Source organism: Ambystoma mexicanum, chromosome 3p, assembly GCF_040938575.1.
Source record: "Ambystoma mexicanum isolate Mex_15411 chromosome 3p, UKY_AmexF1_1, whole genome shotgun sequence".
In the NCBI taxonomy this organism is placed as follows: domain Eukaryota; kingdom Metazoa; phylum Chordata; class Amphibia; order Caudata; family Ambystomatidae; genus Ambystoma; species Ambystoma mexicanum.
In genome coordinates, this window is record NC_090925.1 from 37251148 (window position 1) to 37275722 (window position 24575).

Consider the following 24575-nt stretch of genomic DNA (forward strand, 5'->3'; position numbering starts at 1 on the left):
TGTGTGTGATTGGAACTGAGTGCTTTGACCCTGCCTGGCCTCATTAATGGGACAAGGCCATTGCAGATTACTAGGGGTAATCTTTCTACTCTCAGTCATCATCTTTCTCGTCTCAGTAGTTTGGTTGATACAAAAAGGAGGTGGATTATGGGAGTTGTAGTAACCAATAAAGACAGAGGGAATATGGGGCAAATGAAATGAGGGATACCATGTCTCACCCTCTGGTTCCTCCGCACTCCCCTAACCAGGTGATCCTCCTCCCTCATTTGTCCACCCATAGGGATGGGATCCAATAGTGATAGCCCTTCCCTGGCCACCTGAAAAAGGGTTGCCCGGGGACTAGGCTGTGAAACACCTTCAGGTTTTTCACAGTATTCATACTTAGCGCAGCCTTCCGTAAATTCCTCTGCATGTAGGCACTAGTGTACTAAAATCTGTTCTGGTGTTTGGTACAACAGATTTTGATGGAAGACCAGCAGAGGTAGGGGTATATTTCAGAGCCAGTAGGAGTAGTGGTAATGGCAAATCTCAACTGGGTCCAGAATTCACCACAAACCTCTTTAACATTCCAACTATTGTTTTGTTATATCACTCCACCTTTTTCCGGCTAGTTGCCAGGTAGCAGGTAATATGCATTTCTTCCCTTGAATCCTAAAATTTCCCACATCATAGTAATGTCTTCATTAGTAAAATGACTTTACCGGTCTGACCCAATCCGATAAGGTCAAAATGAGAAAAAATGTGGTGATCCATAAGATAGGTGCAGTCTCCACCTTGCAATTCAGAGTAGGTAGGCATTATATCCAATTGATGAAGAGGAACATAATAGTCAACATATATTTGTTGCTGCATGCAGAACAAATTGCTGGTCAAATAAAATCAATCTGAAGATCAGACTATTGTAATGTCATTCCTCTATTTTGTAAATGAGCTCAGTGAGTTGGAGAACTCGGTTGGAACTGAGCACACATCAACACCCTTTTAAATCTAAATTCAGCTCATAACCCATTTGTGGCCAATAAATGACTCAAATAGGTTTTCCATTTTGGATCCCTAATGGCCAGCTGTCACTGTGTAATAGGCATGATGTAAGATTACCAACTACTGATCATAACCAGGTGGTGGTTTCCTAACCAAGAGACAATTTTGAATTTTGAACATTTTCTGGAATTTCATTAATTTCATTAATATTTAATAGTCGTGGGGTCTGATTGTAATAATCCCACCTTTGGGTGTTGTTGCTTTCAATGCTCCAGGTGGTTTGAAGGCCCCCTGAGCTATATCTTTGGTTTTCACCCTGCCATAGGGTTAGGTTGTTCTTACCCCGCTGTGGGGTTGTAGTGCCCTTACCCTTCCTTGAGGTCTTGGTGCTCTCGTCCTGCTTTGGGGTCAGACTTGGCGCAGATCAGCTTGGGGTGATGTTACTTTCACCCTGTTCTGTTGTCTTGGCACTTTTGCACCTGCTTGGGCTCCTATTGTTTTCACTCCTGAGTGGGGTCCTTTTTCTTGTACCCCGACTTGGGATGCTCTTGCTCTCAACCCCACTTGAGAAGGGATCCTGTTGCTCACATGCCACTTTGGGGTCCTCTTGCTCTCACACTGCGTTGAAATCCTCTGGTGATCAACCCTGTTTGGGGTCTCGATGCTCTCACCCAACCCTCCAGATGAGGTGCGTATTGTGCCTTTTTACACATGTAATTATAGCCAATACAGATGACTTCATTTTCTACTGCATACAGTGTATACTGTATTTATTAATTGAAAAACATATGTTCCACCACTAGATGGCACTGTAATGCAAGCAAGCTCCTGCCCAGAGGCGGATTTAATGCTGTTTCCAGGCTGACCCTTCCCTTCCCAGTCTCTCCCGGAGGCATGTATCCAGGGGCCCCTCGGGCCCAAGAGACGCACATGTCCTTCACTCCACTGCTACTCTCAGTTTCCATTTAGCTTCTCTGAAGAGGAAGAGGAGGAGTCCACAAACGCCACAGGAGTGGTGACACCAGGAGACACTGCCAGAAGAGCAACCTGCCCTTCTGCTGCTGGTAATTTTAAATTGCATTTTTATTTTCTCTCCGACAGTTCCGATCATGCGAGATTAGATCAGATATCATCTAATCTTGCATGGTTCGGGCTGTCGGAGAGAAAATAAAAACACAATTTAAAACAGTTCAAAGGATCAGGATCTTGCTTCTGGGCGCATTTTGTTTCTTCCAAGGCAAATCTACTATATGCTCGGTTCAAGCACTACCCGTTTCTTTTGTCATCAGCAATAGAGCCTTTCTTATGCATGATGGTGAATTTCCACTGAAAGACCACGAGTGCCCTTGCAAATCTGTGACAGTTAAAGCGAGCAACACAATAAAGCACCCTTTTAAAATGTGTTCATACCCATGACGTCTAATAGCTTGATATGCTAAATGTAAAGATTGCTTTGATGTCCTTAGTTGAATGTTTTTTAACCATACATAACATAACACTGGAGGTTTGTGATGCATCTCCAAACCTAAGTGAGTTTATGGCACAACTTATTTGTTTGTGTTTTTTGCCATTTGCATTTTATAGCTTTCCATTCAGGATGTGGAAAATAAAGGTACAGCGATATTAGTTTGGCCCAACATGCTGCTATAAGGATTTACATGTAGTCATGATGCTTTATTATGCAATTTGTGTATTTTACAAGTAAACTCTATAGGACAGTATTACTGTAGGTCTTGACACCCAAAACTGAAATATTTGTTCCAAGTAAAGTGTGGAAGAAGGTGGCCGTGCCCAAATTGAAAGAGTGGGTTAAAATCCCTACTTTGCTATTTAGCATAAGTGTGTGATCCTGGGCAAATAAAGTAATCACACCCTGACTTCAACTGCAAAAATTATCGTGCTTATAAATGATTACGTTTACACCCTTAGAATAGGACAGTTTTAATAAGTGTAGGGACACATTGACATACCCTGGTGCTCCTCTGCTAGTGGCTCCAATTCTGTCACATAGAATTGCATTATTGCTGCACTGGCCCTCCCCCACTGTCGTAACACTGAATTTGACAGGCAGCCATAGACTCACAGGCCAGTCAGTGCACCAGAGATTCTAGAATAGCAGACAGTGATAGAACCAGCATTACACTTTCTCCCCTGTTGCTCCTAGCCGCTGAAGTTGCTTGGGCTATCCAGAGTACTGCCCAACACTCTGCAATGCCCTGTTATGCTATGATATGCTATGATATTAAGTCTTTCATTGCACACAATCTGCCATTTTCACACTTTCTAGCACAATGTGGGTGTTTCAGACTTAAAGGAGAGAGTTAACTGTTTGTAACATTGAAGTTGAACTAGAATGTTTAGATACCCCTACAAAAGTAAGTTTGCCATTCCCCCGCTGTCTCTGACGTGAGTGCCTCTCCCAACATTTGAAGGGTTAGCCCCGCCTACATTTTAGCCTAGATGCACCCCTGGATGTACACACTTGCATTTTGTTAGGCAGAGAGGTGAGGGAACCCTTTCCCCGAAACTGGCATTGTTAATGTTTTACTGTGTTTGTTCATATAAAATTACTTGAACGCACACAGTAAAGGTTTACAGCTATTACTTTCTTTTTTTAATTGTATATGGTTACAAAATAACCCTTACAATACACAAATTAATATTTCCACAAAACGCATATAAAAAAACATAGACAATTTTACATCAGATTAAATAGCAATAAAGTGATTTCCAAATCATTAAAACAGTCATTAATTTTGTTTTTTTGTTTTTTGCAAGTAACTAATTAAAAGTGATTAGGAACCCTACCAAGAACCAAACAATAATAAAACTCTGGGTTAACTAAGCCTTCCACAATCCCAATCGTGAACTTTACCATTTACCAAGAAGTAGACTCACCCTTCTTACTAAGGGTTTACAGCCCTATTTTACAGCACTCAAGCATTTGTATCACAGCTATTGTCTTCTGCTGAGAATGACCATCAATCAATATTTCCCATAATTGATCTTGCTCCCAATAAGTTGACTCAGATGCAAATTTGCTAAAGAACTGTTGTCTGGCCCATCTAGTTCCTTCACACTCCATCATCAGATGTTTAATGGATTGGGTTTTCTACAGATCTGGCAGAGGTTTAGGGCCATTTCCCCCATTCCTCTTCTTGCTAACACTTGACCAGTATGTAGGATATTCAATCTTAGTCTTAAAAATGTATTCCTAATTCTCCAGTCGGGAAACTTGATTAGATATTTTCTAAGAAAGCCCAGCCTTCGATCTATATATCACTTTCAAGAAAGACTTTCATCACCTCTCTGCATATTTCACTTTAAAATATGCTATTCAATAGTTGGTCCCCACACCAGACCATGGGTGTAGGGGGGTAGAACAGTGGAGGTGGCGCCTCCAAGTTTGCCCTGCCTTTTTTCTGAAGTGGACCCCTCCCATCACGACTTAGCCCTCCCCACCCTGAAATGTAGGTTTTATTGGACCCCTGCATGGGGGAGAGGTCGGCTTGCTCTCACAAGCCACCAGCCACCCCCATGTCTCCAACATGGTGCTGAAAGAAAGGGGCGGGAGCCAACACATCTGCGATTATCCCTTTACTTGCTGCACCATGGCCCGTGAAACATCTGCTCTGTAATGTATCATATATAAAGTTGTGCTGGCTGTAGTAAGATGTGCACTTGTTTTCAGGCTATAACATGAGGGGTGGGCCGTTACCCATTCAGGGATGAATGGTTCCATTAGCCTGCACGAGAGATGCGGGGGAAGCCCGGGAACTGAATATATTTGCCATTAGCACATGCAGGGAAGCCATGTGCCACTCACACAGGCAGAAAAGAGATGCTCAGCATATGCAGAGAGATATGCTGATGCATGTGTATGGAGACTATGACAGTAGCAGGTGTAAAGTGATGTGTTCTTACATAGCGCTTTTCACCAAATTCCTTCAGCTTTCAAGCTCTGTGCTACAGTTATATCCCATTTTGAATGGTACTTGGTTTATTCCAGCAAACTCGAGCAGAATGCCAGTGGAGCACTGTTGGGCGTTGTGGTGGGGGCTGGCAAGGACGTGTTCGAGTCAGGCTGAATAAGGAAAGGGGGAGAGGGAAAATTGGGTACATTTGTCCCAAGTACATTTTGTCAATTTCCAGCACGGATACGATCTCGTGTGAATGGTCATTCTTCATTATTGCATGTCTTGTAAGAAAGAAGAGACTACTCTGCGGTCTTCCCTCTGTGCCACACCCATCAAGGCTGCACCAGCCATCCATGTAATTGGAACCTGGGAAGTTCAGGCCGCCCGGTAGCTTTCCAACTTTTCTTTGGATGCAATTAGCGTGTGCTTTGCCAACATTAGCCTGTGCAGAAGAGAGCCCTGCCGTTAAGACTGGCAGGGAGGAGATGTGCCATTATAGCATGGGCAGAGGAGATGCTACCTTAGCACTCGCAGAGAAGAAATGTCACCATAGTACGTACTTAGTAAAGGTGTGTCATTTTGACGTGCCAAGAAGAGCTGTGCCATTAGTATGGAACAGATTTGCCATTAGTATGGAACAGATGTGCAATTAGCATGCAGAGCCGAGATGCGCCGTTAGCATGTGCAGAGTTTGCACATGCTAACTGCACAGGATGTGCAGTTAGTATGTGCAGGGAGGGTATGTGCAGTTAGCATGCGCAGAGTGGGTATGTCCCATTAGCATGTGCGTAGAGAAGGCATGTCGTTGGCATGCACATCTCCTCTGTGCACATGTGCACAGTTAGCATTCATGTACAGAGAGCTGTCCCACTAGTATGTGCGCAGAGAAGAAGCCCCATTAGCAGACGAGAAGAGATGTGCCAATAGCATGCGCAGAGAAGAGATTTGAGGTCACTATGTGTAGAGATATGTCCTGTCAACGTGTGCAAATATCAGGCTTGCCAAACAGAACGTATTCTATCAACAGAATGTCTGCCAGTAGCACACACATAGGGATGTGCTGTTAGCATGCGCATGGTGTAAAAGTGCCATTTTCACTTGCAAATAACATCTCTCAAAATGCTGAAATGAGATGTTCTTTTATCATGTCCACAGAGTATGTGTCATACTCGTTAGTATGTGTCAAGAGGAGATGTGTAGCTAGCTTGTTCTGGGAGGATATATGACATTCTCAAGTGGAGTGATGTGCCGTTAGTATGTGCTCAGACTGGATGTGAAGTTTGCATGTGGAGTGAAGGGCAGTGCGCAAGCCAGAAAACTTTGATCTACAACTCATTTGGTCTACGGGTCTGATTTTACATTTGCATTGGGTGTATGTGTTGGATACTTTTTACTCTCTTGCAGAGGAACAAACTCATTTTTACTCTCTAATTTGAAAAATCATGTGTAAAATACTCCCACCTCAAAATCCTATCTGGAGCAATGCTCTCACCGCTCTGTGGAGTTCTCTTGCTTGAACAACTGAAACCATCATCATTGCGCTACTGAGCACTGCTTTGGAAAAACTTAGGAGTCCCATTTGGCATGTGCAGAAAAGAACCAGTATGAACACAATGACAGGCATCAGCATCTTCACGAGGGCTCTCAGCCAGCGTGGGGCAGAGTCAAAGTCGAGATCAAACCAATCTCCTCCTTGGATGCCAGCTTCATTCTTCATGCGCACTCCCAGGCTGTGGACTGCCGCTATTATGTGAGTCAACAATCCATTTTCTGCATCTTCAGGAGGCAGGAATGTGCAACATGGATCTCCAATTCTTTGGCACACACCTCCTTTCATTGCCGTCAACATATCCATAATGTAACGGTTACGCATTGTCATCAACTGTAGGGCATGAAGTTCGACCTTTCTGACGTTGAACCCATGCTTTTTGTCATTTGCCAACTGGACCTATTTTAAGCATACGATTTGCAGCCAATTGCCATTTGTCCCGGGAGGATAGCTCAGGGGTGACGTGCTCACCTTGGAAGCAAGACGACAGTGAGTGACACAGGTTCAATTCCCGGGTCCTCACTTAGAAACCCCTAGGTATTAAGCGCATTATAAATAACTTATCGTATTATATCATTAGCTGCTGCCTGTAAATCGCGCAGCAAGAGCAAGGTGAAAAAAGGTTTCAGCAGAGCTAAACAATCAGTATTTTAATAGGTAGTTCAAGGCTCTCTTTTTCCTTCACAGTTTATCATAATTGGTTCTTCCCGGGGAGGATGTGAAAATCTGGCAGTGGCATTGGGCTCTGTTCTTCGAACGCCGGGGAAACAGTTAGTGTTGTGTCAGGTATTTGCCCCCCTTTGAAGTGTTCTTCTGGACTACTAGTAGCGCTGAGTTTAGTGTGTCCAGCGAACAATAACCCCTCCTTGATGGCGGGAGGTGCAAGTACGCTTGTTGGCCACATACGCTCCAGCATTTCCTAAGGATATTTCATCACTTTAACTAGTGTGGCAGTGCACTTGACGACATCTACTACAGAAGGTTATGACAGTGCAGAAATGAGTGTGTCTAAAAGTGCGCTGTGTTGTACTGGGGAACCGTCTTCTCTGCAGAACCCTCTCCTTTTCCATCGTGACAACCTGGCATGCACTGTTGTAGTGATGTATGCCGAGTCTGAATAAATGGTCACATGGCATCCTTGTGATGTGCGTAGTGTTAAGGATTCTAAAGGGGCGTCACACTCCAGACCAGGACTCTTGTTACTGGCCAAGGATGCAGCGCACAATTAAAGCACTTTTACTTTATTCATTACAAATTCAGTTGAGAAGGCACCCAACCCGTCTCACATCCCCCTTTGCAAATGCCCAGGGTCGCAATGGACCATGAACCAGGCCGGTGTGTAATAACACAATATTCATTTATTTTGAAATTCCAATGAAACACAAACACCAGTGTGGTGATAATTACACTGCAAAATGATAGAACACACTTAGTTTGACCTTTTAACATAAGAAACCAAATGCACAATTGAATAAAAGCAAGATTAATTTTCTAGTGTTTTTTTTCTGATAGCACCACAGTTAATGATTCCCCCTGCAACGCTCCCTCAAACCACTGCTAACCAAATTTGGTGTGAGTAGCAAAGAGTCAGGTATACTAGGCAACAAACAGAATTGAAATCCGACTTTCCACCTCAGTATGGGAGGCAAAATCGGATTTGAAAACCCTTGAAACTGGACAAAATAGCACTCGGGATTACTAAATATGTGGCTTAGATGTGCAGTTGAATGAATAAGGCAAGGATGAGTATGGCAGTATCAAAGAAGTCAGAAAACGAGCAGACTACAAGGCAATGTACTAACAATGGGCATACAGTTCGGAAAACCAACTTTGGAAGGAAAAACGCAGTGCAGTGAAATCACACGTGGAGAAATTGCAATTGATTAATTTCACAGGTTTAAAATATAAAATGGTTTGAAATTTGGGCTAAACAGGCAAAATCGGAAATTCGGTTTTTATGCTAAAGTACAAAGACACCTTACAGATAGGATATGCAAGTGAAAGGGTAACTCTGAATGGATGACAGTATGAGATTCTTACAGGGAAAGGAAACATCGTTTTTTAAAATGAAACAGTTACACAGGGAAAATCGGTTTTAAAAGGAAAATGTTTACTAACAATATATTTCAGTGGCTAGTAAAGAGGAATGCCGCCTGCGACACAGGTTACTTTGCAAGTGTAACCCATTCATGCTGCGTGACTCTTAAAATGGTCAATTAATTCATGTATTCCAAATAGTGATAAAGACCTATACAACAGGCTGAAATGATTGGGAAGAATGGCGCCAACACATGGGGATTACTATGGATTTTCCTAAGAACAGGGAACACAGAGGATTCTGACAATTTTAAGGATTTTGCTAAAGTAGTTATAGGATTTCTATGGGATTGGACATAATCCAATGGAACAAAGCAAGGGATGCAATTATTGGTTACTGGGGAGGGGAAATACTTACAACAAATACTTGAGTGGGATAGCTTGGGCAGCTAACCGGGTCTCTTGAAGGGGACAGGAGTCTGGTCACTGCGCAGCAGCTAGACTCTCCTCTCGGGACTCCACAAGGCAACCAGGGTCTGGTCTCAGTAGATAGCGAGGTGCATCAGCTGGGCAAAGCAGGTCTGGCCTCAGGATGATCCCAAAAAGGGTACCATAGCCTTTCCCCCTTACTCTCTGAATTGTTGGGATCTTTGTGGAGTTTAAGTTTGGATGATGGCACTGCCTGGGTAAATCAGCTGGCTCTGGCCTGGCTTCTGGAATCTGGAATTTTGCAGGGTAAATATGGAATGTCTGGCTCTCTGGATGAGCTGGAGCTGGAAAGTCAGAAGTGAGTGTCCGTACAGAGTGCCCTATGCATCCCCTTCATATAAGGATCATGACATCAGAATATTTTTACTATGCGGGCTGAACTAAGCTAGGCCTACCTCTAAATCGAATAGGTCAAGCTACACTGTCGCCTCCTCCCTGGAAGCAGATTGGACGAAGGAAGTGACTCCATTTTATGAAGTGTACTTTTATGATGTACAGGGCCATCCCACAGTTATTTTTGCCAAAATCGGTTATGACACAAAAATGCACCTTTTTACAGTTGTTGCGCTTTTGAAAATCACATAGGCAGATTCCATATTTTACACAGATCCTGTCATTCCAACTCCCAAGTGTGTACAATGGAGTTTAATCCTTCTAATAACCTTTTGAAATTTCTAATGGCAACCATCTCCCCAAAAAATCTACAAATCAGTACACTGAAGCCTATCAATGTGGAACATATTTACATCTAACTTTCATAACCGTGTCATGTACAATTTTTTCTGAAATGTAAGTTTTCTGGCGTTTCTGTCCCCGTCATGCTAGAGAGGTCCACATCGTCTTGTTTTAAAGGCGAGAAAATGACATTCAAACTGTTAACATTTCTCATTATTGCGTTTTCAGGTTGCAGAAATAAAAGAGGGGCATCCTTCCACCCCCCAAGCCAAATGTCTCTGTCTGGCCCACTTGGGGTGACAAAGTAAAAACAAAGATGTGATGGCTTGGCAGGCGAAGAACCGTGGTCTGGAGGGTTGCCCAGAGCAATGCCAGTGTTTAAGATTAATTCTAAAGCTTCCAGCCATCACCTCTTTATTTTTGCTTTGTCACCCCGAGTGGGACGGGTATGCCCAGACGTGTGTCCCGTCCCTGCTGGGCCTAGAGACCCAAGCTACTCCTCGCTGATGAGCCCCAACAAGGGTGAAACATGTTTGGGGATGCTTGTGGTCTCGTGCAGAAGGGATGTGACCTAGCAGTTCTAGCTGGACTGCCCCTTTTGGGGTGGGGCCAAGCCTGATTAGCATATGGTCTTTCCCCTTCTGTAATGGCTTGGCAGACGAAGAACAGTGGTCTGGAGTGTTGCCCAGAGCAATGCCAGTCGTTAAGATTCATTCTAAAGCTTCCAGCCATCACCTCTTTATTTTTGCTTTGTCAGCCCGAGTGGGACGGGTATGTCCAGACGTGGGTCCCGTGCCTGCTGGGCCTAGAGACCCAAGCTACTCCTCACTGATGAGCCCCAACAAGGGCAAAACATGTTTGGGGATGCTTGTGGTCTCGTGCAGAAGGGATGTGAATTAGCAGTTCGGGCTGGACTGCCCATTTTGGGGTGGGGCCAAGCCTGATTTGCATACAGTCTTTCTCCTTCTGTAATGGCGTGGCAGGCGAAGAATGCTAGTCTGGAGGGTTGCCCAGAGCAATGACAGTGGTTAAGATTCATTGTAAACCTTCCAGCAATCACCTCTTTGTTTTTGCTTTGTCACCCCGAGTGGGACGGGTATGCCCAGACGTGTGTCCCGTCCCTGCTGGGCCTAGAGACCCAAGCTGCCTCCTCGCTAATGAGCCCCAACAAGGGTGAAACATGTTTGGGGATGCTTGTTGTCTCGTGCAGAAGGGATGTGACCTAGCAGTTCTAGCTGGACTGCCCCTTTTGGGGTGGGGCCAAGCCTGATTAGCATATGGTCTTTCCCCTTCTGTAATGGCTTGGCAGACGAAGAACAGTGGTCTGGAGGGTTGCCCAGAGCAATGCCAGTCATTAAGATTCATTCTAAAGCTTCCAGCCATCACCTCTTTATTTTTGTTTTGTCAGCCCGAGTGGGACGGGTATGTCCAGACGTGGGCCCCGTGCCTGCTGGGCCTAGAGACCCAAGCTACTCCTCACTGATGAGCCCCAACAAGGGCAAAACATGTTTGGGGATGCTTGTGGTCTCGTGCAGAATGGATGTGAATTAGCAGTTCGGGCTGGACTGCCCCTTTTGGGGTGGGGCCAAGCCTGATTTGCATACGGTCTTTCCCCTTCTGTAATGGCGTGGCAGGCGAAGAATGCTAGTCTGGAGGGTTGCCCAGAGCAATGACAGTGGTTAAGATTCATTGTAAACCTTCCAGCAATCACCTCTTTGTTTTTGCTTTGTCACCCCGAGTGGGACGGGTATGCCCAGACGTGTGTCCCGTCCCTGCTGGGCCTAGAGACCCAAGCTACTCCTCACTGATGAGCCCCAACAAGGGTGAAACATGTTTGGGGATGCTTGTTGTCTCGTGCAGAAGGGATGTGACCTAGCAGTTCTAGCTGGACTGCCCCTTTTGGGGTGGAGCCAAGCCTGATTAGCATATGGTCTTTCCCCTTCTGTAATGGCGTGGCAGGCGAAGAATGCTAGTCTGGAGGGTTGCCCAGAGCAATGCCAGTCATTAAGATTCATTCTAAAGCTTCCAGCCATCACCTCTTTATTTTTGCTTTGTCAGCCCGAGTGGGACGGGTATGTCCAGACGTGGGTCCCGTGCCTGCTGGGCCTAGCGAACCAAGCTACTCCTCACTGATGAGCCCCAACAAGGGCAAAACATGTTTGGGGATGCTTGTGGTCTCGTGCAGAAGGGATGTGAATTAGCAGTTTGGGCTGGACTGCCCCTTTTGGGGTGGGGCCAAGCCTGATTTGCATACGGTCTTTCCCCTTCTGTAATGGCGTGGCAGGCGAAGAATGCTAGTCTGGAGGGTTGCCCAGAGCAATGACAGTGGTTAAGATTCATTGTAAACCTTCCAGCAATCACCTCTTTGTTTTTGCTTTGTCACCCTGAGTGGGACGAGTATGCCCAGACGTGGGTCCCGTGCCTGCTGGGCCTAGAGACCCAAGATACTCCTCACTGATAAGCCCCAACAAGGGTGAAACATGTTTGGGGATGCTTGTTGTCTCGTGCAGAAGGGATGTGACCTAGCAGTTCTAGCTGGACTGCCCCTTTTGGGGTGGGACCAAGCCTGATTAGCATATGGTCTTTCCCCTTCTGTAATGGCTTGGCAGACGAAGAACAGTGGTCTGGAGTGTTGCCCAGAGCAATGCCAGTCGCTAAGATTCATTCTAAAGCTTCCAGCCATCACCTCTTTATTTTTGCTTTGTCAGCCCGAGTGGGACGGGTATGTCCAGACTTGGGTCCCGTGCCTGCTGGGCCTAGCGACCCAAGCTACTCCTCACTGATGAGCCCCAACAAGGGCAAAACATGTTTGGGGATGCTTGTGGTCTCGTGCAGAAGGGATGTGAATTAGCAGTTTGGGCTGGACTGCCCCTTTTGGGGTGGGGCCAAGGCTGATTTGCATACGGTCTTTCCCCTTCTGTAATGGCATGGCAGGCGAAGAATCCTAGTCTGGAGGGTTGCCCAGAGCAATGACAGTGGTTAAGATTGATTGTAAACCTTCCAGCAATCACCTCTTTGTTTTTGCTTTGTCACCCTGAGTGGGAAACCTTCCAGCAATCACCTCTTTGTTTTTGCTTTGTCACCCTGAGTGGGACGGGTATGCCCAGACGTGGGTCCCGTGCCTGCTGGGCCTAGAGACCCAAGATACTCCTCACTGATAAGCCCCAACAAGGGCGAAACATGTTTGGGGATGCTTGTGGTCTCGTGCAGAAGGGATGTGACCTAGCAGTTCGGGCTGGACTGCCCCTTTTGGGGTGGGACCAAGCCTTATTTGCATATGGACTTTCCCCTTCTGTAATGGCTTGGCAGGCGAAGAACGGTGGTCTGGAGAGTTGCCTAGAGCAATGCCAATGGTTAAGATTCTTTCTAAACCTTCCAGCCATCACCTCTTTGTTTTTGTTTCTCTCACCAATGCACGTGTAATTCATATGCATTTAGTGGTTACGTGGTGTTAGTAACAGTGAATGTGACCATATCAAGATTACAAAAAGACATGGTATACAGGTGTCTACTCTCTGGTGTGTTTCTGGGACAGAGGACAGCACTGTTGTAGTCTAAATTTCATCAGTGGTGTCCCAGGACCCATCTTCAGGACGCAGTTGGTTTAGAAAAAAGGGTCGATTACGCTATCAGCATGGCACCTATGCATCAGTGTTGTGAACTAAAAAACAAATAAAATGGACTGGGTGTGAGAAATATACATGAAAAGGACCTTGCTAGTGGTAACATGAGCATTGTAAATGACAGAGTAGGAATCCTACTAACCTTGTAACAATTTCTTAGGGTGTAGAGGGCGTATTAATTGCGTTTGTCAGTATGACCTGCCAGTAGGTTCAAACATCTGGGATACTCTGTACTATAAATAAATGCATATAGGGAGTCAATAATTCTATGTCGACAAGTACATTGTTGCCACTTGTGCATGTGTGGAATAGACAGACACATAAATTATTACCGTCTGTTATTGATGTAGGCAATGCCAGGGCATCTGAGGTAGTGTGTCAAAGATGAGTTGATCCCCAAATGGCATACTTAGGACTATATGTCCTAAAATTCACCATTAAATCTGTGAGAAACAGAATGGTAGAATATGTTGGTACCGGGCTTCCATAGTAACCAACACTATGTATGCCCATAATTTTCTAAACGTCAGACACTTACTTCAATCTACGTCTGTTAAATAAGGATGTGATGTGGCCACAGAACTTCACAAGTCGTGCGTAGGCGCAGATATTTCAAACAATGTATTCGCCCTGTGTTTGTTATAAATGAACGCGCCCGTTAATGCATTGCGCTATTATGCCATCCTTATGTTGTATAATTTAGAAAGAGAGGCAAGGGGGCTAGAGACAGGCTTACCTCCAGAGACCGTAGTTAACTCTTGTTCTTCAAACAAGGTGTTTGACATGAATAACGGACTATAACCGTCCTGACTTTCATAGCATTGCCGTCATGCTTTCTCTTCTTACAGACTAGTCGACAGATAGGGCAGGACTGCTGCTCAATTGTACAGCACCTTACTAACGCGGGACCAGCGCACCATCTTTAGATGGCGAGATGTATATCAAAAAGCAGTAAAAGATGTATATTTTCTCTATTTCATCAATACTCGGAAATACAAAAAGATCATATATATGAGCCTTTCACAGCGTTTATTATTCATAGCTGGCTGTCCTGTCTAAAGAGGTGAAACACTCTAAGACATATTAACTTGGAGAAAAGACCCGGCTGTGGATTAGATGTCATAAATGAGATGGAAGAGTCCGACCCAGAGTATTGAATGGTAATTACATTATCCATATTCTAGTCGGGCAGGGAGTGTGTGGTTACTTGGCATGGGTGGATAAAATACTTGCACCGCTACCTCCATGGGATGCAGCACAATGGAAGCCTTAGCTCTAACGTGGCGGATGATAGAGAACCTATCTACACTATTGGGCACTTCAAATTTATTGGAATAGATAGCCAGATGTTAATGGACAAATAGCTTCCATTCCATGGCAATGTTCATTCCAGATTGGGCCGTTTATAGATCATAGATCCATTTCTGCTCCAATTTTGTAAGGGACAAATCCCTATTGCCACCTCGTGGGTGTGCTTTTGTGGTCTGTATTACAAACAGGAAAATGTCTTCACAGGTATGTTTTGCCTTTAGGAAGTGAGTTACAAGGGGCTTGTCAGGTGTCCCGTTCCGAATTGCTGAACGATATTCACCTTTTCGTAATTTAACAGATCTAATTGTTTTGCCCACATACAGGAGCCCACAAGGGCATTTTATCCCATATACTACCCACTTGGTAAGGCAGTTTGAAAAAGACCTGTATTTTCACAATCGACCATTTAGGTCAATTTGTTTCATATTGTTGGTGAGATGGCATACCGAACATTGACCGCATTTGTAGTGTTCACAAACTGGGGGTAAACCCCACAGAGCCGGCTGCGTCGGTATCACAGTTTTGTTCATCGGATAGGTGTGAACTAATTTTTCTCGAAGATTTGGCATCCTCTTGAATGCAAAACTCGGGCCGTTGGGTCTAAAATCTTCAGTTTGGACAGTTTCCAATTCTTTAGTATAATCCTTCTCTGGTCATTACTTAGCGGAGAGAAAGATGAAATACATGTAATTCTCTCTTCTTGAGGTTTAATTTGTTTTTCCAAGATGACTTCACGGTTCGTATTTCATGCTCGTTTCATGGATCTCCTATTTATCTTGCGGGGATACTGTCTATGATGTAATTTGATGCTTAGTTCCTGGCTGTTGATTTTAAAGTCCTCAATCTCACTACAATTGCGTCGGATTCTAAGAAACTGCCCATAGGGCAAGATTTCACAAAGGCTTTGTGGATGGAAGCTAACAGTAGTGTATTCTTGTCCGTGGGTTTTTTATACAATGTAGTGCCCAGCCTCTGGCCATCTTTTTTGAACATTTTTAGATCAAGAAATGCAATGCTTTCAATATTGAAAGTCATTGTAAATTTGACAGTTGGTGTTTGTCTATTGAGCCATATGAGGAACCTTTACAGATCTTCTTGACTGCCATTCCATAGCATAAAAATATCGTCAATGTAATGATGCCACGACGTGATCTGGCCGTGGAGGGGATTTGTATCTGCATAAATAACATTCACTTCATAGTGGTCCATGTAAAGATTGGCCAAGTCCGGTGCAAATGTGGCTCCTATGGATGTGCCATGTCGTTGTTGATAAAAGATGTTATTACATAAAAAGACATTTTTAGTGAGTGCCAACCTAATACATTCAGTAATGAAATTAGAGGGAACTGAACGATCTACCCTTCTCTCAAGATATTGATGTAACACTTCTATACAGTGTTCTTGGGGAATGTTGGTATATAGTGATTCAACATCGAGGGTGATGAGGATGTCATTAGGTCCGGAATGTAAATTTGAGATAGTGTGAATCATGGCTGCTGTGTCTTGAATGTATGACTGCATGTTTGCAACACAGTGTCTTAGAAAAGAATCTGCATAGATGGATAAAGGCTCTAACAATGAGCCTATTGCTGACAAAATTTGGCGACCAGGGGGTTAAGTGCATTTTTATGTATTTTCGGCAGTATGTGAAAAGCCAGAGTAGTTGGGTTAGGTCTAGTCAAAAAAGCCAACTCATCTTTGCAGATCAACTTTTGGTCGTATGCATGATTCATAAGGCTCCCTATTTCCTCTGTCAGTCCCATAGTTGGATTACCAGGTAATTTACGATAGCATTGTTGGTTTCCTAGTTGTTTCTCAACTTCGATGTTGTATGCATTTGTATCCCATAGAACGATACCACCCCCCTTGTCGGCAGGTTTCACCACAAAAGAGGCATTGCTTTCCATATCTTTCAAGGCCCTTTGTTCTGCCTTTGTCAGATTGTCTTGTTGTTGGTTTTCACTCTTAAAGAGATACTGTAAGTTCCTCAGTATTTTGTTTTCAAACGTCAGGATCTCAAGAGAGATCATACTTGACATCGGTGTAAAAGAGGAGGGTAATCTTAATCCTGTTATATTATCATCTTGACGTATTCCATCTTTGGGATTGCGGAAGAAATATTTGAGCCTTATTGATCTGAAAAAGTTTCTCATTTACATTTCAGTGGTGAATTGGTCTGCTATCTTCGTGGGAAAAAATGATAGCCCCTTGCTCAACACACTGTTTTCCATGTCACTGAGGAGATGTGAACTGAGGTTGAAGACAGGCATTATCAGTTGGTCTCTGGGGGTTGCCACTGTCGTGTTGGCATCGTGTGGTTGCCCCACTGTCTGTTCTTCCCTCGTCTCCCTCGTCCTTGAAAAAACTGAGGCTGTGCACCTCTTTGTGCCTGGCCCCCTCTGCTTGTTGAGGGTTGTGCTGCTGAAGAATCAGAGTCGCTACTGTTGGAGGATTTGGAAAAGGTAACATATTTGTTACTGCAACCTTTGTTATACGAGGGACTCCTTCCACCATTTTGGTTAGAGTTTTGTTGTTGGAAAAAAACGGGATTTAGATATGGGTAGGTGGATTCCTCTTTATAATTAAAGATATATTTCTTCAGTTTCCAGATCTTTTTTTCAAGGGTAAAGGATTTGAATTTTTTCATTTCTTCCTCAATTTTTTCAAGAAGTACTTTGGTTTCTGGGATTGTTGATTCATCCTGGATTTTCTTTTCCAATGTTATCAAGTCTTCTTTTTGTTTTGTCGATTCTTCCTCTGCCATCTCAATGACCAATATCACCCAATCACGTGAACATTTATTTGCTACCCCACTGAAGTTGCCCATGAAGTTCGGATTGTCTAAGAAAACACAGGGGATGTTTTTCACTTGCAAACCCTCCAGAATCACCCCAGCTCTAAGGTATTCAACCATTAGTTGGCTGTGTGATTCCGTAAGGATAAGCTTTTTCTTTTTTTGGTTAAGCAAATCAAGGTCATTTGTGCTGTTCGGTGCAATTACAGCAGTTCCTGGTATTAGAGATGGACCTAAAAGGGAGGGAAGCTCCAGACATCTTTTGTATAAATCGTCGGAAAATGATATGTAGGTTACATTCTTCATGATTTTTTTAATGCTCCACCGACCAAAAAGGTTGTCCTATGGAGTAGAAAAATAATTTGAGCAAGGGGTTTCCTCTATTTTTTGTGAAGGGGGCGGTGGTGTAAGAGGAGAGAACGTATACATCAGAAGGACATTCACCACCAGCTACCCCCCTCTACCACACCATGGTTGTAGAGAAAGCTACTCAATCTAGAATAACTAATATCATCAAATCGCATGTTGCACCAAGGGCATTGTATCAAATCAACATATTTTAATCTTTATCTTTCAAACACTTACTGCAACAAACATATAAAAAAAATGTAAAAAAACCATTGTATGCGCACATTATTGAGAAATTGACACAGAGAAGTGACCTCAAATTAACACTTTTGGCTGTTTCTGTCACCAATGCATGTGTAATTCATGTGCATTTAGTGGTTACGTGGTGTTAGTAACATTGAATGTCACCATATCAACATTACAAAAAGACATGGTATACAGGCGTCTACACTCTGGTGTGTTTCTGGGACAGAGGACAGCACTGTTGTAGTCTACATTTCATCAGTGGTGTCCCAGGACCTGTCTTCAGGACGTAGTTGGTTTAGAAAAAAGGGTCAATTACGCTATCAGCATGGCACCTATGCATCAGTGTTGTGACCTAAAAACAAATCAAATGGAATGGGTGTGAGAAATATTCATAAAAAGGACCTTGGTAGTGGTAACATGAACATTGTAAATGACACAGTAGGAATCGTACTAACCTTGTAACTATTTCTTAGGGTGTAGAGGGCGTATTAATTGCGTTTGTCAGTATGACCTGCCAGTAGGTTCAAACATCTGGGATACTCCGTACTATAAATAAATACATGTAGGGAGTCAATGATTCTATGTCGACAAGTACATTATTGCCACTTATGCATGTGTTGAATAGACAGGCACATAAATGATTACTGTCTGTTATTGATGTCGGCAATGCCAGGGCATCTGAGGTAGTGTGTCAAAGATGAGTTGATCCCCAAATGGCATGCTCAGGACGACATGGCCTGTATTGTGTCTTTTATTCCCTCTTCTGCCTCACTTCATAATGGGTATTGTTTTACTCCGGGTAACACTGCTCAGTTTTTTAAGTGTGATCTGCACTGGGGTCAATTCCTGTAGTAGCTCTATATCATGTGGGTTGGTTGTCCACAATTGCACTGGCACATGCTGTAAGTCCACCTGGATGAAGTGAGGTGGCACGACAATGGCCATTAGGGGGCACTGCACTCTTATGTACTGCACCATGATCTTGCAGGGGATGTACATTTCAAGTATGATCTTCCTGCCATTGTCATTGTCTTCAATCAGTTCTGCGTCTGTCACTTCTTTGAGGGGTACAGTGGGATCAATGCACAATACAGTACGCCACTGACACCCTTCTCTGTCTGTTCCGAGGACAACTACTCTTGTTGCAGATACTAACAACCCTTGTAGATATAGGTACAGTATTGTGTCTGCTACTAATTCTGGGGACACTACAAGGGGAAAATGAAATCAGTTGTCACTTTGCAGCAGGCTTTGGCAATTTGCGGCACTGCTCGCACAAGCACTGTTATGCCATAGATGAACATGTCAGGGTCAACGGGTCTGCCTCGCACTACTACGTCATGTGTCATCCCATATATTATGAGCATTGCCCTCATTGCCACATTCCCAGTGTGGCGCAGCCAATGCCGTTATCGGTAAATGATATTGGGCCTCATTACGAGTTCGGCGGTATCCATTCCGCTATTGGCGGCATGGCTGCCGCCGAAATCGCGTCCGGGTCCTCGGAATGAGGAATTACCGGGCCCTTCCGAGTTCGGAAGGCCTGGTAATTCCTCCCTCCAAGGACCCAGACACGGTCCTTCCCCATTCCCATTTCAGCCCCCATAGGGCTGAATGGGAGTGGGAAAGGGAGCAAACAACGGGCCATTACGAGTTAGCCCGTTGTTTGCTCCCTCTTCCCCTCGCGGGACCCGGTAAGAGCGCCTGGTTTTCCCTGGCGTGCTTACCGTGTCCCGCGAGGGGAACTCGTAATGAGGCGGTACGGGGTTGACGGCACCGGCACCTTTTACGGCGCCGTTAACCCCGTACCGCCAGGGTCGTAATGAGGCCCATTGTCATGTTCAGCAGATCCCTGGAGAGCAAGTTGACAGGAGAGCTTTCAGAGGACAATAGGGAGCGCGGACTACATTACCTTCCACTTTTCCATCCAAATCTTTTGTATATGGAACCGTAGAAATAGCCCCAGTGAATCCCTGCATGTCGAGAGTTTTGCCAGATAAGGGTCACATTCACTGATGTATGATGTCTCAGTGCCTGAATCCAACATAAAGATGAATTGCTTGTTTCCTATCTCTGCCCCCACCAAGAGTTGCTCTTCTTGGTTGAGGGTAATTGAAATGACCAGTGTTTGTACCTGGGAATGAGAAGGTTTTTCCCCCCATCACTGTAGCGCCTTGGAACGGGGCTACTGTGCCACTGGGCACACACTTAAAGGGCTTCATGTTACATGCCTGCTGGAAATTGTTGCTGTGTGGCTATTGTTGCATTCTCTGCTGTGGTTGTTGCTGTGGTGGATGGCCTGGTATCTGTGGGGGCAACTGCGTGTATGCCTGGTGTATTTAATAGGGTATGGGTGTCATTCTGAGAGTCGGCCCCTCTAGAGCCCCTTTAGGGGACATACCATCATTCGATTGATGGTATGCTCCAGGAAACCGTATTAATTCCCATTTATAAAAAAAGGGAATCCTTCAGAACCATCTAACTATCGACCCATCTCTCTCATGAATGTATCATATAGGGTATTTTCCATCTTGATACTTAAAGACCTAGATAGGTTTATCCAAGCTCATGATTCCTTATCCCACTATCAAACAGGCTTCCATAAGAACATGGGTACTGCCCTAAATGCAACTGTGCTTTCACATGTTCTAGAAACATCCAAGAAAATGAATGCTGTGCCTGTATATACGGCCGCCTTAGACATGAGCTCAGCATTTGACTGCGTTATATGCAATCATCTCTGGTCAAAAATGGCAAAGATGGGCAACCCTTCCTTTATCACCAACATGATTGCTATGCTCCATCATCACACCTATTATAGGGTGCATATAAATCAAGAATGCACTTTAACCGATAAGATTCCCACCTACACAGGTGTCAAGCAAGGGTCCAATCTAGCATCGACTCTTATTAATCTTTATCTATGTGACTTGGATGCAATCTGGGAGCATGAAAATACTTTTCCTACTAGGCTTGGTCAGCATCGTCTGCATTGGTTAGCCTTTGCGGATGATCTCATATTTTTCGATAAGACACCGTATGGTCTGCAAAATAAACTGCATATCTTTTCCATCTATGCCCGACAATATAATTTACACGCTAACACAGGTAAATCGAAAATCGTATTTTTCTATGGTAGGAAAAAGATCACCTCCTTTTGATGGACATTAGATGGGTCATCAATTGAGCGAACTTCTGAATTACGATACTTGGGATACAATCTGTGTGATGTCTCATCAATTGCAATGTGGAAAAATTCCCCAATTCAGAAATTAAGATCTCTCATTTCGCAGCTAAATATCATCTATGGAAAGTATTGAAAACATTCCGTCATGCCGGCTATCGAATTTTACACTCTCAAAGTAGAATCGATCCTCTTATATGGGCTGGATATGTGCCTGATTGATTTCGACAATATTTTGGATTCATTGATAGGGCAAGTCTGGAAACGCACTTTGGGAATGGCTAATTCTTTGCCTAGTTCTATTCTAAGGCATGAATTGGGCCTTTATTACTTGTCTTCTCGATTTCATTGGAGACAATTGAATAACTATTCTGTTTACGAAGACCTATCAAAGATGCTTATGGACACCTATACAATTTCCATGTTACGGTTTAACACAAGAATGAAACAGCTCCTTAATAAGATAGATGTTACTTCACATGATCTTATCGTACGTCCAGCATACACAAAAAAGAAATTATATGAACTTGATTGGTCTCTCACCTCTGGCGCATTGGGAGGATACAGCATGTACCAGGAATATGCACGTTTCACTGGAAAGAGGTTGCAGAGATTGTCATATCTCCTGTGCTTTCCATGTGACAAAGTTCGGGCCTTGTTTATGAGGTTTAAATTCAACCAATTTTCTACTAACGATTGCATAAAACATTCAAACTCAGGTAGAGCAAATTGAAACCAAAGTCACTGTCACAACACAGCTCAGTTTGTCAGCGGCGTTACCAGTCTTGTAATCTCACTTTCTATGTTTTCCTCTTTATATTAAAAATGTAAGACTTTTGAATGTGCGATTGGTTTTGCTTAAACTGTCGCAGGACCACTTTGATTCACTTCACACAATGTTCTTAGTAAACTTCTACTTTCATTTCTGCCACGTATTGGCTGAATACCTTACAAAGACCTTCAATTGAGCAACCTTGTGGTGCCGGACCACTGTCACTGGTATTAAATCTTCCTCCATCATTTTTGAAACATCCATCATTCTCCATAATTGTTCACCATCGATCAGCAATTAAGCTTTCCTCGCATCTTTCATCACACGTGTTACCAATCTTCATTCTTGCACTCTTTATACAATGTTTCTGCTTGCAACCTTGACTTCAACACAGATCAGTCTTGCATCCGATTCCCCGACTTACATCTCTGTTGATCTCTCTGGCACTGTTTGATCTTGGAGCCAAGTATGGCACTACAGCGGCTGCTGTTCCTCCCCGACTCGGTCAGCTGTGCAGGATAGCCTGTGGTATTTCCGACACACAATACAGGATTCTTCAGTTTGGTTTCCTGGCCTTACGCTTTTTAACCTGAAGGGTGCTGGCAATCAACGGTTTCTCGCCAGAAGGGTCAAGGGTATCTCCCTCCTTGCGCACCCTCCTTGGTTTGCTGTCTTTCTTTCCTTGTTCAGCTGCCATCAGGAAAATACTGTTCCTACTTGTGCTTTGCCTCACTCAGAGTGTGCTCTTGTTCTCCACCTTTTATCCTTTTGGGGAAGTCTAATGGAAGTCAGATGTGAGTGATTACCAGTAATTGCCTGCCCTTGGCTGGCCCTAGTAGTGGGAAATGTCAGGTAAAATGCTTGGGTGTGAGTCTGTGTTCTCCCAGAGCGAGCTGTCCATGATAAAGTGTTTGCAAAGGAAAAGAGGGGGGGGGGTTGAGTTCCTAAATACCCTACCGAGTAGGGTGGGGTAAAGGTGTTACAGGGATGGGGATATCACGCTTCGCCATCAGATGTCCCACTCCCACTCCTCGAAGACCCCTCACCCAGTTGATCCTTGCGCACTGGTCCACCCCCAGGGTCTGGATCCAAAGGCGATGGCCGTGCCCCACCACCTGAGAGAGAGACCCCCGGAGACTAGCAGGTGAGACACCTTCTGGTTTGTCGCAGCACTGCAACATCCGGAGGGGATGCATATGGGGTGGTGGGGCTGCTGCTGGTGTTGACACATAAATTGGATTTATGTATCCCACCATGGGACGGGCCGCTAAGGAATATATCCCCTTGAATCCTGCAGACTTTTTCCCATCTTCACTTTGGCCTGTGCCTTTGCTATCGCTGCACGCCCCTCCTTCTCATTCAGGCACCTCTGTATCCTCAAACATCTTCCAGAGGTTCAATATTTCCCTTCTGTTCTGTAATAGTTTCTCTTTGTACTTTTCTGTCAAAAAGATGGACATGTGTTCTAGAATACTTCTGTCATAGGAGCCCTACTCTGGTGACGAGCGGGGTATCCCCCTCCCACTTTTTGATCTTGTCACAGTACAACGGCATGGCCTTGCACATGTATCCTATAGGTGTTACTCCCCCCATAGCCGGGTTGGTCATGCTCTTGCTGTTGTTACACCTGTGCTAATGCACTACACAGTTTTATATATTAGTGAAAAACGATTTCTATGCACCCCCGTTAGAAAAACTTCAAAAAAATGTATTTTTTATCCCCACCCCCTTCTTTTCCTTTCAGCCTCCTTACTCACAAAAACCACACTCTTCCCACACGCCACAAAGCACACAACGCCCCTCCTGGGCCTCCTCTCTACACAATAAAATACACAAATAAAACAAACTAAAATAACAAGTAAAACTAACAACCACTACTGTTCCCGAGCCCTCTAATTATATGGGGCTCCTATGTATTTCCTCTTTTCTACTCTGTTAAACAATATGAGTGGGGCCACCTTCTCCCGTCACTCAGGGAGGCTCCCTACACTCTCGGTTTTCCTTTCCTTATTGTTCTCCTTAAAAGGTTAATAAAACCAAAAAATAAAACAATCCACATACATGCCTGTTAGGGAGAATTCTCTTATAAGGTTAATTTCCCAAACCTAGTGAGTCCCCCAGCAGCTTTGCTGGATTTTTGGGGTTTGTTTTTTTCTCCTGCTAAGAGTGAGACTCTTTTCATCCCACTCTTAGGCATGATTTGAGGTATGTCTTTGACTTTTTGTGTGCTCATGGGCTATGTTTTTTTTTTCACTCCATAGGGTATCATCTGTTTTTGTGTGTGTGTTACACAGCACCCTCGGTGCAGTAACACAGGGGTGTCATAGTGACCCCCAAACATAGACTCCATACCCTGGGACTGACTACTGTCTCCCCGGGCATGTAAAGTCACCATTGACTTTATTAGTCCAAAATTGTGAACAGAACCAGTACAAACCATCTTATTGTGGAAGTACTGAAGGGGTTAATTCGATTGCCCCTGGGTCTGTTTCCAAAGAGGCACTGTCCAATCCCCCATTGTCGAGTTTTTGGCAGGTGGCAGTGGTTACCACGCAAAATATTCCACCAGAATATTTCCTATGGGATTTTCCCATTGATTTTAAATGCACCACTTTTCGGTGCAATGCTAAAGATACCGCCGGTTTATTT